Source organism: Symphalangus syndactylus, chromosome 11 (assembly GCF_028878055.3).
Source record: "Symphalangus syndactylus isolate Jambi chromosome 11, NHGRI_mSymSyn1-v2.1_pri, whole genome shotgun sequence".
NCBI lineage: Eukaryota > Metazoa > Chordata > Mammalia > Primates > Hylobatidae > Symphalangus > Symphalangus syndactylus.
The window spans coordinates 37653636-37670644 of NC_072433.2; the positions used below are offsets into that span (position 1 = coordinate 37653636).

General features: G+C 37.5%; 2 long non-coding RNA genes across 10 annotated transcripts in view; one reads left to right on the top strand and one right to left on the bottom strand.

Annotated features, from left to right (window-relative positions):
• Nucleotides 1–17009, top strand: part of LOC134731713 (uncharacterized) — a 92518-nt gene that overhangs the window by 25144 nt on the left and 50365 nt on the right. The window lies entirely within an intron of this gene.
• LOC134731711 (uncharacterized) overlaps nucleotides 1–17009 on the bottom strand; it is a 76077-nt gene that overhangs the window by 20238 nt on the left and 38830 nt on the right. For 2 of the 8 annotated variants that reach the window (XR_010114205.1, XR_010114198.1), the window contains exons 5-6: nucleotides 14093–14203; nucleotides 13259–13865 (exon numbers count right to left, since the gene is read on the bottom strand). This is a non-coding gene — a long non-coding RNA (uncharacterized lncRNA). Of the gene's footprint in view, nucleotides 1–6131; nucleotides 6534–13258; nucleotides 13866–14092; nucleotides 14204–14630; nucleotides 14787–15377; nucleotides 15553–17009 lie in introns of those variants that run through there. The other 6 variants (XR_010114199.1, XR_010114200.1, XR_010114203.1 and 3 more) reach the window with 5 other exon arrangements.

Sequence of the window (17009 nt, forward strand, 5' to 3'; positions counted from 1 at the left end):
TAGAGGAAGGAAGAAACTTCTGGGTTGTATTTTTAGCTCATGTTTTGAGCCAACATAGATATGAAGCAGTGATGAGGTGTTTTTGCACATTTAATTACGTTTTTCTCTTGTAATCTATACCATTTCTCTACTTACCAGTAGCTTGGGTTAAAGGAGGCTACATCCTCAAGTCTCCAAGTTAGAATGTCTTTCTCTGACTCTTCCTGTTCAAATAGAACCTTTTGTTTTTGTTCCCTTTGTTAATTCTCATAGACTGAACTCATGAAGTCAGGCTCATGTCTGTTTTGTTTACTACCAGATCTGCAGCACCATGCCAGTTAGCAGCACGGAGTAGGGGCTCAGTGAATATTTGCTGAATGAATGAATGAATGAGCATTCATACAAGGGTTTGTCAGATGGGCAGGTCAAATATTATAATGGCTGACTGAGGCAAAGAATAGTTATGAGATGTCTTTAATGTCATATTATCAGTGACAGAATTGGGGCTCATAAGTACTTTTCCCTTTCACAATGTTGATCCTTGAAATATGTTTATTGAAGAAACGAGTTAATGAAAGAACAATGTGTATTGTTCTCTTAAAGACATTCATATTTTATTGGATGTTAAAGGAATATTTTAAAGAGAGACAAACTCCCTTTTTGGCTTAAGGTTGTTGGAAACTAAATGGGGGTGGAGGAGAGGACAAGAAGACAGAATGGGCAGATTTAAAATGAAATGTGTTAAATTTCTTAGAAGTAACTAAACATATTATCTATTAATAGTAATTTAATCATAAAGTAACAGTGAATGTCTTAAACTAGCTCCAAAATCAGTTTTTGTCTTTGTCATAAAAATGTGATTAATAAGAAACTCATCTCATCCTGGAAAATGCTTCTCGTAAGATATGTATTTTGGTACACAATGCACCAAAACATTTGTTTCTATTTACTTTGAAAAAAATCCCCTTCAGAGATAGCATGTAGAGAGCAACCATCTGTTCAGGATGACACTTTCGAATTGCTGTTTTTCTGAACTCTCCTGACTCTGTAAATGTTAATTTAAAAAATATAGACTGTTTTCCCCTTGTATCAAGTTCGTTTATCAACTGTGTCATAAGGATATACTTATATCGTAGTATACATTAATAACAATTAATTGGCTGTTGAATAACAAACTGGAACCCTGGAGTTGCTGAATTCAGTTGCTGTTTTTAGTCTGCCGTCAGACTTTGGAAAAGTAATTAAATGTGTCTTACCTTTCCCCAAAATAGCTTTGAATGTTCATGAAATTAGGGGCAACTCAGATGCTGTTTAGCTAGTTAGGATCCTAGTAGTGCTGGGCTGAGGTACAGTAGAAGGTGAAGGAGAAGTATGTGTGGCAGTGATCTTAACTCCTATACCCACTACTCCAATTTGACCCCTAAGGCTCTGATACTACACGAGTGGAGGTAGATCCAACTATCACCAGTAGATCCAACTTAACCAACTAAGCATCTCTTCTGGGTGAAACTGTATTGTCTCAACACTGATACAGAGTTTTAAAGGACTCTCTTCGTGTGAATAATCTCACAAAAACCTCAATTCAACCATGGACGGCAATGACGCAAGTCTTATTATCCTATCAGTTTTATTTTACTGGTGGCAATACTGAGGCTCAGACTGACCTCAGTCTGATTTGATTTGATTTGAGGCCATGTAATGATTGGATGGTAGAGCTGGGACCTGAACACATACATTCTGATCCCTCTTTATATTACATTAATTCTTTGATTTATCTGGGAAAAGACATTATAAGGAGTTAAATGAAGCTATATATTTCATTTATAGTCGGTAGAGTGTTAACTCCTTTGACTCTCTTGCAAGATTTTGCCTTCAGTTAAAATCCTTTTACTTAAGCAAAATGACAAAACCATCCTTATAATACATAATATGCAGGTGAAGAACAAAAGAACAACGATCCTGGTTAGAAGAAAATATTTTGTGTTTCATTACAGAGCAATTTTGAGAGCAAATAGAAATGATTATGGGCTGGGCGCGGTGGCTCACACCTGTAATCCCAGCACTTTGGGAGGCCGAGGCGGGCGGATCACGAGGTCAGGAGATCGAGACCATCCTGGCTAACGCGGTGAAACCCCGTCTCTACTAAAAATACAAAAAAATTAGCTGGGCGTGGTGGCGGGCACCTGTAGTTCCAGCTACTCGGGAGGCTGAGGCAGGAGAATGGTGTGAACCCGGGAGGTGGAGCTTGCAGTGAGCTGAGATCACGCCACTGCACTCCAGCCTGGGTGACAGAGTGAGACTCCATCTCAAAAAAAAAAAAAAAAAAAAAAAAAAAGATTATGAACTGGTCATTTTTCCTGTTACCTTATTTGATGGTATTTCCTTACCCAATCTTCAAGGTCTCCCCATATAAAGAAAGCAGGGTAACATCTGGATTTCAGAGAAAATTAACCACTTTCTTAAAGCTGTCCAATTATTCTGTTAGAAGATGTCATTATTAAGACATTAAAATGGAAGTACCAGTGGTTCCTTCTCGAGATCCTATTGGAGTGAGAACCTTCTGGATTCTATTCTTTAGTGTTGTTTTTGTAACTTTGGACACATTTCTTTTAACCTTTCCCAACTCATCTAAAACGTGTCTCATAGAGTTTTATTTTGAGTTTAGAAAGACTGACATTTTTGGATTAAGTGGTGGGATGAATGGAAATGCTGTTCCTAAAGAAGCTTGGAGGTAGTGAAGTTATTTTATTGTTTTTTTCAACTTTCTTCTCAGGAAGGTCAGGGAGCATTTTAAACAACTGATAAGTAAATGGTTGTTTATTTATTCATTAAAAATTTGTCGAGTACCATGTACCAGGCCATGACCAGAACCTTCTTCTGTTCCCTGGTGCTGTGCTGTCAGATGATGCTTCTGAGAACTCAGCAGAGACTTTACCTCCATTATGGAATGTGAGTGTACAATGGCCATTTGTAAGAATTTTGCTGTGTTGTCAGAAGTAGAATTTTCTGTCTCTCAGTGTATGATTAGTACTTAACCATATCCTGCCTTATTACTATTAACTGTTTCACATGTGTTTGCTATTAGAAAGTAAGGTCCTTGAAGGAGGAAACCATGGCTTATTTCTCCTCCATTTCTCTACTCAGTAAAAAACAGGAGTGAGGGAGTCTTTACCTGGGGATCCGTGGATGAAGGGGCTTCACATAACTTGTAAGCTTTCTGAAATTGTGAGAAAAATTATTTTTCATGTGTAATTTTCTATGAAGAGGGTCCATCATTTTTATTAGATTCTCAAAGGGGTCAGTGGCTCAATGGTTAGCTACTATAGATTAATCACTCTACTAGGCTTATGATAAATATTTGAATGGTAGAAACTACAGGAAGACAGTTATTATCTTGATGTATGAGACAGCATTGTTATGATTGGAAGGCATGCTTTTGGATGGCTATCAGTTTCCCAGCACTGAAGATAGTAAGTTAATAGCTGGATACCCTATCAATTATAACATTGTTGGGATTTTGACTTACTCTTTCTGTTCTGTGATTCTATGATAATATCAATCTACACTTGAGAATACTTCTAATTCTTCACCACCCCCATCTCCATTTTTGTGTGACTCACTCTTTGAACTATGTATACATCTAAAGAAGCTTTTTTTTTTTTTTTTTTTTTTTTTTGAGACGGAGTCTCGCTCTGTCACCCAGGCTGGAGTGCAGTGGCGCGATCTTGGCTCACTACAAGCTCCGCCTCCCGGGTTCACGCCATTCTCCTGCCTCATCCTCCCAAGTAGCTGGGACTACAGGCACCTACCACCACGACTAATAACCAGAGGCCTAGAAATCTGGTTTTGAGAACCATGGCCCTAAGGATATGTATGAAATACTGAATAGTGGTAGGGAGCTTGGTATGAACTAAAGAAAATAAAGAGAATGTAGAATGGTTTTTGAGGTGAGGTTAAAAAAAATCAGAAGATGGTAGTTGACAAGCAGGTTGACACAATTGGCAACAGATTAAACAGAATAGCATTAATTGAGTACTAAATTGAGCTAGTTACCTTTAAATTTAGGCCTCTAAGCAATTTTAGTTTGTGCTGCAATTTCGCTCCTTTCATTCAAAGAAATTAGGACAATGCAACTCCAGAGATGAGTTTCAGAAGTGCAAAGTGGTCAAACCACATTTCGTTTTCAGGTAGATTCACTTTCGGGTGTGTACATATACAAATTTGTGCATGAGTATATACATGTATGCAATATATTCATTCCTTGATACTCATGAACATATGGATCCATCCACATGAATATATTTATTTATACATATACCAGTTGTAAGGATTATTAAACATAGTTAATAGAAAATTTTCACTTATAGGGAAATAGAGTATGTCAAAGTAGTTGAATATCTAATAGGTGAAAAGGATATTTTAGGTAATATATCAATGCTACTCTCAGGGTTAATATCAAAAAGCAACACAGGATATATAAGGAACTGAGTACAGGTAGAACCCAACCAAGAGATAATCTAGGTAAGAGAAGTCCAAAAGATACTCATTGTAATCTAAAGGAAATTGGCTATGTTATATGCTCCGGTTTTCCTTGGAAAAGCGTGGTTGTTAAATCATCATCACCAACAGCTCTACTTTGTTGAGTTAGGCCTGGGGCCCTTTAATTAAATGCTTCCTCAAAATGTTTTCTGGTGATCTTCTGAGCTGGCTGTTTTATTTACTGTTTAGCATTCTGCAAAGTCTCAGTTAGCATCCTTTAGCTGTGCATTTTTGATGAGTGTGGCATTGCTATTTTTACATGGGTTTTGTAAACTCCTTTGAGGAATGCAGGAGTACATGGAGAGAAGAAGATGGTGGTGAGCTTCTTTATTTGATTCATCCATTCCCCAATCTCACAGAGACCAGTATAAAGCTCTACCTATAAAAGCTAACTGATTTGCCAAGTGTTTTTGCTCTGAAGGGACATCACTTATTTTTAGCAACAAAGAAGTGTTAGGAAGGGGAGGGAGGCATACCTCAGAAGGACAGATCTGAAATGAAGCCCAGAATACTGATGAGAGTAGAGTGTAGAACAAGAGTGTCTAGTGAAAGGTTGCCGAAGGGGAGAGTGCAGATCTAAGGTTTTGGATGGTTGCAGGAAAGCTTCTATTAAGAGTTCTGTTAATAGAAAATTTAGGAAATGTTATTAAAATTTTTTAAGGGAATCTAATAAAGGAAAGCAAGATATGGCAAACTGAGCTGGTTGCTTAATTTGTTCAGTAATCTGCAATTTATTTTTAGATTGAGGTAAACTACTAAAATACTTATTGAGCAACTATACTTGTACAAAGCGTTGTGCTAGGAAATGTGTGTAAAGGGTGGGAGGATAGTATGAAAAAATACAAAATGAGGTCCGTGTTGTTAAAAAAAAATATAGGACTCTGTGTGTTAGAACTCTATTGAGTGCTTTCTGTATATTATTCTATTTAATCTTTACAACAATTAGAAAGTAAAATTATCCCTATTTTACAGATGAACAGTCTGAGAGAGAGGTTCTTTTCCTTTTTTCTTTCCTTCCTTTCTTCCTCTTTTCCCTTCTCTTTCCTTCAACAAAGTTAGCCTTAAATATTAATAGAAAATGGTGCTTTCTTCCAAGGTTTCACTTTTTCTAAAGGTAGCAGAATCATAGCTATGTAATAAGTGCTATCATAGAGGTATGAACCCAGTAATATGGGGGATCAGAAGAAGAAGCATTCAATTCTGCTTGGTTATATCGGAGAAGGCTTCCTGAAAGAGGTAATATCTGAGCTGAGTCTTAAAGGATAAGAAGGAGTTTGCCTAGTAGACAAGAAGGATAAGGCAGTAACAGCAGTGTGGCAGATACCTCTGGTTGCCCACCCAATACCAATTACCTTCCTTTCGGCAGAGTTGGGATTTTGCTCAAGTGTCCCTTCCTCTACTTGACCCAAGGGAGAGTGTTTCTATCCCAGCCTTTAGGAATAAGCACTGATTGGTCTAAGATAATTATGGTAGGCCCATTCCTCTTATTCAATTAGCTTAGGGAAGTGGGCATATGAACCAGTTCTGGCCAATGAGATATAAGAAAAAGTCTGCTGGGAGGACTTTGGAAATGTCTCTTGACCTTGAGAGGGAAACATTGGAAGAGGTAGCTCTTTTATTTTTATTTTTTATTTTTGTCTTTAGGCATTGCTGTGCTTGGAAGGAATGCTTAAACCTTCCACAGCCATGTTGTGATTATGAAGGGAGCCAACCTGAGGACAAATCACATTTTCTGAGGATGGCAAAGCAAACAGATACAAAGACCCTGGGTCTTTGATGGCATTGTTGAGTTGCTGGACAGCTTCCCTACTTTTTACGTTCCTATGACATAATGTTATCATCGTCCTTGTTGTATCAGCCAGGGTGAACTGGAGTCTTCTATAATGGTCTCCTCACTGATAATAGAGCATGTGTAGAGGCATAGGGCACAGAAGGGTCACAGGGCACTTAGAAATCGCCAATAGTTCATCATGACTGGAATGCAGGATATTGTGGAGTGGAGTGTGATGTGATGGCTAGAGGGAAAATGAAATAATGGGCAAGGTTTAGATCATAAGAGCCTTATATGTTAAGGGTAGACATTTGGATTTCATAAATAATAGGGAGTCATTGAAAAGTCTTAAGCATGGTAATGGTATAATTAGATTTGCAATTTAGAAGTGTTAAAAGAAAAACTTCAGCCGAATTAAATTTAAAGGAGTTTAATTGAGCAATGAACGATTCGTGAATTGGCCAGACCCCGGAATCACAGCAGATTCAAAGACACTCCAGGGGTGCCTTGTGGTCAGAACAAATTTATCGACAAAAAAAGTAAAGTGACATACAGAAATCGGAAGTGAGGTACAGAAACAGATGGATTGGTTACAGCTGGACGTCTGCCTTATTTGAACACAGTTTGAACACTTAGCAGTCTATGGCTGGTTGAAATATGGCTGCTGGGATTGGCCAAGACTCAGCGATTGTTAGAGGCACATACTCCTAAGTTAGGTTTTCAGTCTTGTCTACCTATTAAGTTAGCTTGCAGTTCATCCAAAGGACTCAAATATAGAAGTACAGAGTCCTTCTTAGGCCATATTTAGTTTGTTTTAACAGAAGCATTCCTCTGAATACAGTGTGAAAGACTACAGAAGGTAAGACACCAATGTCATTCAGCTCAGGAGCAAATGGATTCACATACAGGCTGGTCTCTCCGTATTATTGTTCCATTTTGGCTTGGAAAGACAGCGGTTATGACAATATGTGCTAAGTGGAAAATTAGAGGAGCATCTAGAATTTCATGAAAGAAGAGTGTGTTGGGGATCATGGAGGATTTCAATGAGCAGATTGGATTTGAGCTGAACACTGAAAAAGACTTGGAAAACATGGGGGAGTTGAGTGGAGCAAGAAATAACAGAGAAGAATGGCAAGTTGAGCTGAAATGGAGGGTTTTATGGGAGGAGAATAAAACTAGAGTGGTCACTTGCAACCAAAATGGCAGAGAAAAGAAATTAAACTTTATCCTGGTTCTGCCTCTTAGCAGTTATGGAACACTAGCCTTGATAAACTTGTTTCCTATTTGGTTGAATTGGGATTACAAGCATAGACTTTATTAACATCACCAAGTGATATCATATAGATGTTACGTACCCCTTGATATTAGGTGAGGAGAAAGACACTTTCCCTTTCTTGTATTCTTTCTAAAAACCCATAACCCCAGTCTAATCATGAGAAAACCATCAGACAAACCGAACATGAGGAACATTCTACTATTTTGTGCTACTTTGACCAGGACTCCTCAAAACTGTCAAGGTGATGAAAAACAAGAAAAGAATGAGAAACTGTCACAGATCAGAGGAGACAAAGGAGACGGGACAACTAAAGTAATGTGGTATCCTGGACTAGCTTATAGAACATACAAAAATACATTAATGAAAAAGCTGGTGAAATTTGAATAAAATTGAGAGTTTAATTGACAGTAATGTACCAATGTTGTGTTGATTTTTTAATTTTGACAAACTAACCAAGGTAACATAAGGTAATAACAATAGGGGCAATGAAACTGGGTGAGGGGTATGTTATCACTGCTGTCTTTGCAACTTTTCCATAAATATACAAGTACTCCAAAATAGTTTATTGACAAACTATATATACATATATAGTATTATATTTATATATATGCACTTTATTGAGTTGTTATGAGTATTGAATGAAAGAGCACATATGAAGCAGCCAGGGTAGTGCCTGACACATAATAGGGCCTCAAATGTTAGCTCCCTTTACACATTGGAGATTCTAAACAGTGGGCAGGTGGGAGGGGTATGAGGATTGAAAGACTACCTATTGGGTTCACTAATCAGGTGGTGGGTGCACTAAAAACCCAGACTTCATCACCACACAGTATATGCATGCAAGGAACCTGCACTTGTACCCCCAAATATATTTTTTTAAACTAGTGATTTTCAAATTTAGTTTATATAAAAACCACATGGAGATGTTATGTCAAAAATGCAAACAAATCTCAGGCCCTCAGCCTTAGAAATTCTGATTTAGTGGGTCTAGAATAGAGTCCAGGAAGAGGAATTTGTAATAGGTGTCCTTCAGAGATTTTATGCAAGTGGCCTATGACCATGCTTGGAGAATTGCTGCTGTAGACTATGGGAATCCTAGAGTGAGAATTGTACATTACCGTGAGGAGGAAAATAATGGAGATAAAAATGCCTGCCCTACTTACCTCACATTGGTTGATGGGAGAAAAATATAGAAGCAAGCACTTCACAAACTGTAAGTTACAATCGAAATCATTACAGATTAATTTGGAAGAGAGGTCTGATTAGGTGCCATTTAATATTAACAACAGTGTGGTTGAAATCTAATTTTTATCCCTGTCACCCTCCTAAAAATGTTTAGCTGCTTTTCCTGCTTAAATGCTCAGATGACCCATAGGACAAAGGCACAGTTCAACTCCTTCAATTACAGATGAGCTAACTGAAGCTGAGAGAAGAGATGTGACTGGTTCAAGGTCACAGAGATAGTTATTGAGAGAATGGGATTAATACCCACTCTTGCAAGCTTCAGTCCAACTGTTTTTTCTGCTACCAGATAATTAATAGGTGCCACACTCAGAGTCTCAGACCTTTCATATGGGCTCTGGAAAAAGAGAATGGAAATCTGACTTATTGAGGAGGATGCCAGGAGTTTGTCTGCCTGAGTCCTGCTGACAGTTTTGCTCTTGGTCCACTGTGTTCTAGAATAACTCAGTTTCACTTCAGTGAGGTAGAATATAAAGGGATCATCTGAACAGGAAAATGGCCCTTCATGGACAGTCTTGTATCATACTCAGCTTCTAGTATGATACAGCTTCAGCCACGTCAGCTATGTGTCGTCAGGCTCACCACGCCTTCACAACACTGACCAACAAATCAGGCACACTTCCCTGTTGTGGCTCAGCCTAACAGTACTCCCATAAAATACTACTTGTAACTATGCTATCCCGAGGTGGTGTGCCACTTCTGGGAGGAATAGAGAGCAGAGCGTATCACTGTGTGTTTTCCTTCCTCTTTTTATAAGTGAAGTCAGATTAATATTAAGGGCAACGTTGAAGAGAAAATTGTATCCGAGCAGTGCGGGCAGACACTGTTAGCTGCTCCAACCTCCCTCCCTTTAGTCATCTTTCAGCTAACAAGCCATCATCTATCTTTTGGTTGATAAGATATAAGCAATAATTTGGTGGGTGAGGCTTCTGGAAAACCTTTGGTTTTCTTAATAACAAGAGCTGCTGCAGCCATCTTGAGAGGATGAAGTGGAGACCTCGAGAGTCAAAGCTATATCCTAAAGAGGGTAGAGCTGTTGCTGGAGCTGGCATTGTGCCCACTTCTCTCTAACTCTACCTTCAGTGACATCACCATGGTGGGAATATTTTCACCATGGAAATTGGCAAATGCTGCAGGTCAGGTTTTTTTTTCCCTTTCTTTTAGAGAGCTAGTTCTTAGACATAGCAATACACCATTGGCAAAGCAGAATTTAGCAGGAACATGGGGCCTTTATGATCTCCCTGAGAAACTGTGCCATCCTTGCATTGTCCATTGCCATATAACTCTTTATCTCCTTATTAGTTCCTGGGGAGAAATATCAGGTCCTTGTGCACTGACTCCCAATTGCAGTGAAGTGGTCCAGCCAGCCTCCCTTCTGCCTTGGGGTATTATGTGTTGGCATCTGTTGAGGGTAACTGGGATCGCTAGTCATAAATATAATACAGTGACATCCTGCTATGATACACTGTGCTCTTCCCATCCTGATTAACAGTGGTAGAAGGGTTTTCTGTTATTTGCAGCTGAATGCATTCCTAACTGCCACAGGTAGCTTAGTTGGGCACAGAAAGGGGGAAGGGACAGACACACTGTACTTATTTTGCTTTGGTATTCTCATAGGGGAGATTTTGACCTGAGCCTCGAGCGTATTTTAAAGGTAGTGGTTCTCTCAAAGTGTGGTCCCCAGACAAGCAGTATCAGTGTTGCCTGGGAACTTATTAGAAGTACAGACTCTCAGGTCTCCACCCCAGACCTGTTGAATCAGAAATTCTGGGAATGTGGTCCAATAATCTGTGTTCTACTAAGCCTGCCAGGTGATTTTTCATGCTCACTAAGGCTTGAGATCCGTGGTCTTAAAACTTTCAGTGTGTAGGCAATTCTTTCTTTTTTCCCTAAAATAGTGGCCAGCCACCAGCCTCTCCCTTTGCCTCCCCACCAATAAACCCAAGTTCTGGGTAATTGTCTCGGTTTGGGAGGGCTCTGTAAGAAATACAGCCATTTTTGAGTGATTGTAGATATGGCTAATAGGCAGTATGTACAGAAATAGACTAACAAGGTGAGAGGATGCTGTCCCATCACTGCATTGTGGCTTTCTGCATGTGACATAAAAGTCCCACACTCAAAGGCAGAGAACTGCTATAAGGAAATAGCCTATGACCATCAACCAGGATACGAATTAAAGTGAGCATGACTTGTTGCTAAACCCTAAACCAAACCACTCATGTTCATTAGCAGCTTGCAATTTACACACTACAAGATGGATGTGTGGAAATGTTATCCTCTCTTTTTTCTATAGCTTAACTCAATTTGTGCATTAACCTGCATTTCTGCATTTGTAACTCTCCATTCATGATAACATAGTCACTCTGGATTAAAACTGTTTCTTTCAATTTAACTCAGACTCTTTGGAAGACAAACTCCTCCCATCTCCTCACCTGTCTTCCTGAGTACCTACAGGATGATCTGAGTTCCTAGGTGGTTTCTGATACTTCCTGGGGAAGAGTATCTGGTTTTTGTGTTCTGACCCGCAATTGCAGTAAAGCAGCCCAGCTGGCTTCCCTTCTACCTTGGGCATTGTGTGTTGGCATCTTCTGGGTGTAACTGGGATCCATAGTCATAAGTATCATGTAGTGACATCCTGCCATGACTCTGTCTTCCTCTCAGCATGTTTTGCATTGCCACTCTGCTGTATTGCGGCTTCCTGGGCTATGCTCTGAGAAGTGGAGCACAAGCATGCCCACTTGTTTTGTAATGCCTGTCTGTGAGTCTCTATCATTCCCTGAGATTTTGATTCCAAGATGGCAGGGGAGAAAGTAGGCTTTTGTTGCGTCTCCATTCTCTTACTCTCTTGTTTTTTGTTTGTTTTCTTTTTTCTTTTTCTTTTTTTTTTTGGTACCCCCGCCCCAAGATGCCCTCCTGGAGCTCAGAAAGGGCTTTTACTTTCACCCTGTGTATTGAGAAATGCCCTTACTTCATAACTTATAACCTGCCTACTTTATGACTTATGGTGAAGAGCCTTTACTCTGACTACTCCAAGCTTTGGACCTATAAATTCATTTTTCCTACAACAAATCCTATCTGTTGCAAATGAAATATATTTTAGTTTTGACAATACTTTCTCTGAAATAATTTTTATTTCAGAGCCTATCATGAAGAGGTTAAAAACTGAGGAAGAAGGAAAGGGAGTGACATGTTGGACTGGAAATAGGAGGGTTCAGTTAAAATGTGCATTTTGAATGGTGACACCCCTCAGCTCCCTTCCTTATCCATTTGTCTTTTCTCGGGAAGCTAAAGAATGATGCGCTCCACCACAATGAGGGACTAAACAACAAAAAGGAGGCATGAGATTCAGGAAGCAAAAAAGGTGTTTAGAGAATTCTTAGGATGTTGCTGAAGGAAAACCCCAGGATGACAGCTATACATTAGGCCTAGAGAGCAACCAGTCCCAACTGGAAGTGGGGGATGGAGGGCTCTAGGGCAAAATAATCTTCTGATTGGTTTTACCATGTGGAAAGTTGAATTCAATTGCTATTAATGGGTATGGTAGGGTCTAGAAGTCTCAGCAAATTTTAAGGAGGAACAATTATTGACTCAAAAAAAAATACCAGTTGCACAAAAAGGAGAGGTAATCATAGTTAACCACTTAACTCAGCACTGAGTGATATTTAAATATCCAGTAAATACAAATTGAACATTGCTTTAATTAAAAAAGAAAACAGACATATTTATGTTGGAAAAATGGGGATAGGAAATGGATGTAAGTGAAAAATCGTATGGTAAGTCAATAGTTAAACACCCAGAATTGACAAATCAAGATACAGAAGTTTAAACATATTATTTAGAAATATGAAGATAACCACAAAGAGAAACAGCTAAAATATTTGAAAATGTTTGCCTCTGGGGAGTGGAATGTAACCTCAACTTTTGTGTGTGTTTTTCTTCTAATAACATTATCTCTCCAACAAAAATAAAAACTAAATTTCACCTAATAAATCAGTTTGTTTAGAAACAAATGTGTGTGTATTTAAAGGCTTACACTAGTAAAAACAAAAGCAAGCAAACCCAAAACACTTCAAACTGTACATGAACCTAATTAATATTTCACTTGGTTCAAGGCTTCTCACATTTGCTTCCCATCTAATTCTGGAAGAAACTCAGGGAGATGAGGTTTTTACTTAGTCAAATCTATGAGGTTATGCCATAGTCAATATCCTTAGTGAAGCTGACATGAATCTGTTTAGGGCTGAGAAGCAACTACTAATAGACGTTGATTTTAAGCTTGTGATTATACCATCTTCTTTCTACTTTAAGTTTTTGGAAGCTCTGTTTATGCCTCAAATCTGTGATACTTTGTGGAAGTTTGCATTATGATTTTTGATATCTCCAGAGATTAGTGACATAAACTAATGAACATATGTAGTTCTAGCAGTTTTTGTTATTCATAAAATAGCAACACATTTTATTCATATTTATTTATATTTCATGATAAACAATCAGCTATCTTAGATACAACGCTTAATTGGTTTGATTGTTAAACTCAAAATAGTCACATGGTTTATTGTTAAATACAGACAGTGATTCCATCTTTGTGCCCTCTTGTATATAAATTGTTTCACATTTTTTTTGCTTCTGGTGTGTGTAATAAAAATAGCTGTCATAACTGAGTGGAGGTTTCAGTGAAATATCCCACCGTGACATTTAATGTATTTATTTGATGCACTTAACTTTGGTTCCTAGTACCATGAAATGTAGTCTGCAGGTTAATATTCTCGTTTTACATGATAAACTGGTCCTCATCGTGTACAGCTAGTGAAGCATTTGTCTCTGGGACTTTTCTTTGATGAGCCCTTCAGCACATTACTCTTCTCATTTTCAGAAGCTCCCTTTCTTCTTCCTTCTCTGACTTCTTTTTTCCTAAGGCTCCATTTCAATCTCTTAGTCTTTGTGAGCTCTTCTCTGATGTCTCATTTGCATTTTTCCTACAATTTCTCAGAGTTCTTAACACTTTAGCAGCTTTTGCATTTCTTCAAAATGTTGATATATTTGAGTAGGTATTAATAGCTAAATATTAGCAATACATAAAATTTTAATACACACAAAATTAGTAAAAATACTTTTGTGCTCTTAAGTTCACATGGGTGATACTTTATTTATTTTTGTTTTTAACCTGGTTCTTAGTAAGTATGCAGATACATTTTAATGTTACCTAGTAGAAATTCTAAGTTGATTATTTTAAGATTAATAAAATCCTAGACATAATGCGATTCTTACAAATTGTTATTTCTTACCTGTCATTTGTCAATGCAGTATTTTTAAATTAACAGTCATGGATTTTCACTAGAATGCAAAATGCTGGAACAGTCTGGAATGGACATGTGAAAGCCATCTCAGAAGATTACCTGAGCATCAGATGGGTGGAAAAAAATAGTAGATATATGAGCAAATAGATGGGTAGATAGATTAGTCTCAGGTTTCAACTCTGTTCCTCCAAAGCATGCTTGAGTTACTCTTTCAGTATTGTTGAAGGTTAACAATGCTGGAAAACTGAGTTCTCTACTTTAGAACTTTTATAGGTATGTAACATATCAGGAAAATAAAACATTTGAAAATGGGAACTTACAAATAGGCTCAAAAACAATTATTTATTTTACAAAGAGATTTACCCAGACTCCTCATTTAAGGAACATTAGATCTCAGTATTTCATATATAGATAGTCCTGAAGATGTGTTACTCCTGTAGTTTTCATTTGGGATTGATATATTTTGTCCTCCCTATGTTGATGACTGCCAGAAATTCCAGGGATTTAGTTGAATATAAACTGAACCGAAAAATACATATTTACTGAGGTGTTTACAGTATTCACCTTTGACTGTAGACTGAGTTTCTGTCTGGCAATAGGCCTCTGGAAATGAAACACTGCAACATTACCGGATGTTTTCTAAAACCATTTTATCTGCCAAATTTACCAAGTGAAAGTGAACCTAAAGAACAAACATGTATCTTACCATTTAACTTATGATTTTTCAAATATGAAGAAAAGTATAGAGAATATGACAAAAACTGATGAATCTGTTACCCAAAATGCTATCATATTTGCCCTATAAAATATTAAAGGATGCCCCCAAGCCATTTTTCCGCTTCCTTCTGAGAAGTAACTACTGTCTTGAAATTGATATGTGTGATCCCCTCAATGTTTTTGTGTTTTAAAAAAGCACACGTAAATATTGTAAATATATGACCTCTGGTGTTATGTGTTTCAAAATTTTAAATAAGTGTTATCATGCCATATATATCCTTTTGCAATTTGCTTTTACCATTCAGCATTAGGTTTTTGAAATTTATCTGTGGAGATCTAGTTCATTCATTTGAACTAGAACTATATAGAATCTATTGTACAACTAAACCACTTTACTTAATTCCCTTCCCTTACTGATGATGCTAAAGTTGTTTCCACTTATTTTTGTATTACAAATAGTGCTGTAGTAAACATCCTTACATATTTATTCTTGTACACATGGGCAAGAATTTCTCTAGAGTAGTAATTCTCAAACTTAGGCATGCATCAGAATCACCTTCAATGCTTATTAAAACATAGGTTGCTCAGGTTGCTGGCTCCAGGACTACACATCCTTTGTCATAATACAGAAGCTGCTAAATCCAGGCTTCCACTGCTAAGAGTTCCAGATCCATGCTGCTTCTGTCATGATTTCTGTCAGTCAAATGTATCTCTACATGTTGCCTTTTTGCCTACGTAATGGAGCAAATGTGCAATTTATTGTTCAACTCAGGACTCTTTTGAGTCTGAAAGGGAGTGTTTTTAATAATTATAACAACATTTGACTTACAACCCAGTTCTGGATCAAAGCCTCCAGTAGGTGCCTCTGGTGGGAAAATCAAAATTACAAATCTACACCTAACAGCAAAGGAACCTGAGTCTGGAAATTGTAGTTTTTTGGGATTCTAGTTTAGAAAGGTAGACTTTGTGCAGAAATGTCAAAATTAGCTAAAGGCCTTAAAAATAGTTTGGACTTGCCTACAAAGCAATGATTACTTTGTTATTATTTTAAGTTTTATTTATTTATTTTTCTGTCTTATTCCACTGGCTAAGACTATCAGCACATTGTTGAATAGTTGTGCTGATGGCAAACATTTTTTTCTCTTCTTTCTCATCTTGAAGGAAATGCTAATAAAGTTTCATTATTATGATGATATTTTCTGTAGAGTTTAAAAATATGCTTTTGTCAGGTTTAGGAAATTTCCTTTTATTCTTGATTTTCTGAGGGTTTAAAAAATTATAAATATGTATACATTTAATAATACTTTTTGTACATGCAATAAGATAATGTTTTTTTCCTTTATAAATGTGTTAAATTACATTAAAATATTTTCTAATGTTACAGCAGCCTTGAATCCTTGGGATAAATTCTACTTGGTAATGATACGTATTTTTTTTAAAGTATAAGTTTTTGGCTTTGGTCTGGTAATATCTTATTTAGCACTTTTGCAAATATGTTCATAAATGAACTGAGTTACAAATTTCCTTTTTTTTTTTTTTTTTTTGGATACAGTGTCTTACTCTGTTGCCCAGACTGGAGTGCAGTGGCACAATCACAGCTCACTGCAGCCTCAAACTCCTGGGCTCAAGCAATCCTCCCAACTCAGCCTCCTGAGTAGGTGGGATTACAGGCACCTGCCACCACACCCAGCAAACTTGTATTTTTTGTAGAGTCAGGGTTTTGCCATGTTGCCCAGGCTTCTCTTGAACTCCTCAGCTCAAACAATCCCTCTGCCTCAGCCTCCCAAAGTGCTGGGATTACAGGTGTGAGCCACTGCACCTGGCCAAATTTCCTTTCTAGTACTGTGCTTTTTCAGTTGTGGTGCCAAGTTATGTCAGTCTTATTAAAATCAGTTAATGAAGTTACTGTGTTTACGTACTCTCTGAAAAACTTTAAAATGATGATTGTTGGAAGTTCGACATGTTCTCCAATAAAACCATCCAGCCTGGTGTGATTTTTATTTATAGAGGATGATATAGATTTTTAATGATCAATTCCAATTCTTTAATGGATATAGATCTGTTCAACTTTTCAATTTGTCATGAGTCTGTTTTGGTAAGTTATATTTTTCTAGAGAATGGTTCAATTTTTTTGTTTCCAGTTATTGGTATCAAGTTACTCAGCCTGTTCTATTGTGATTTAAAAAAA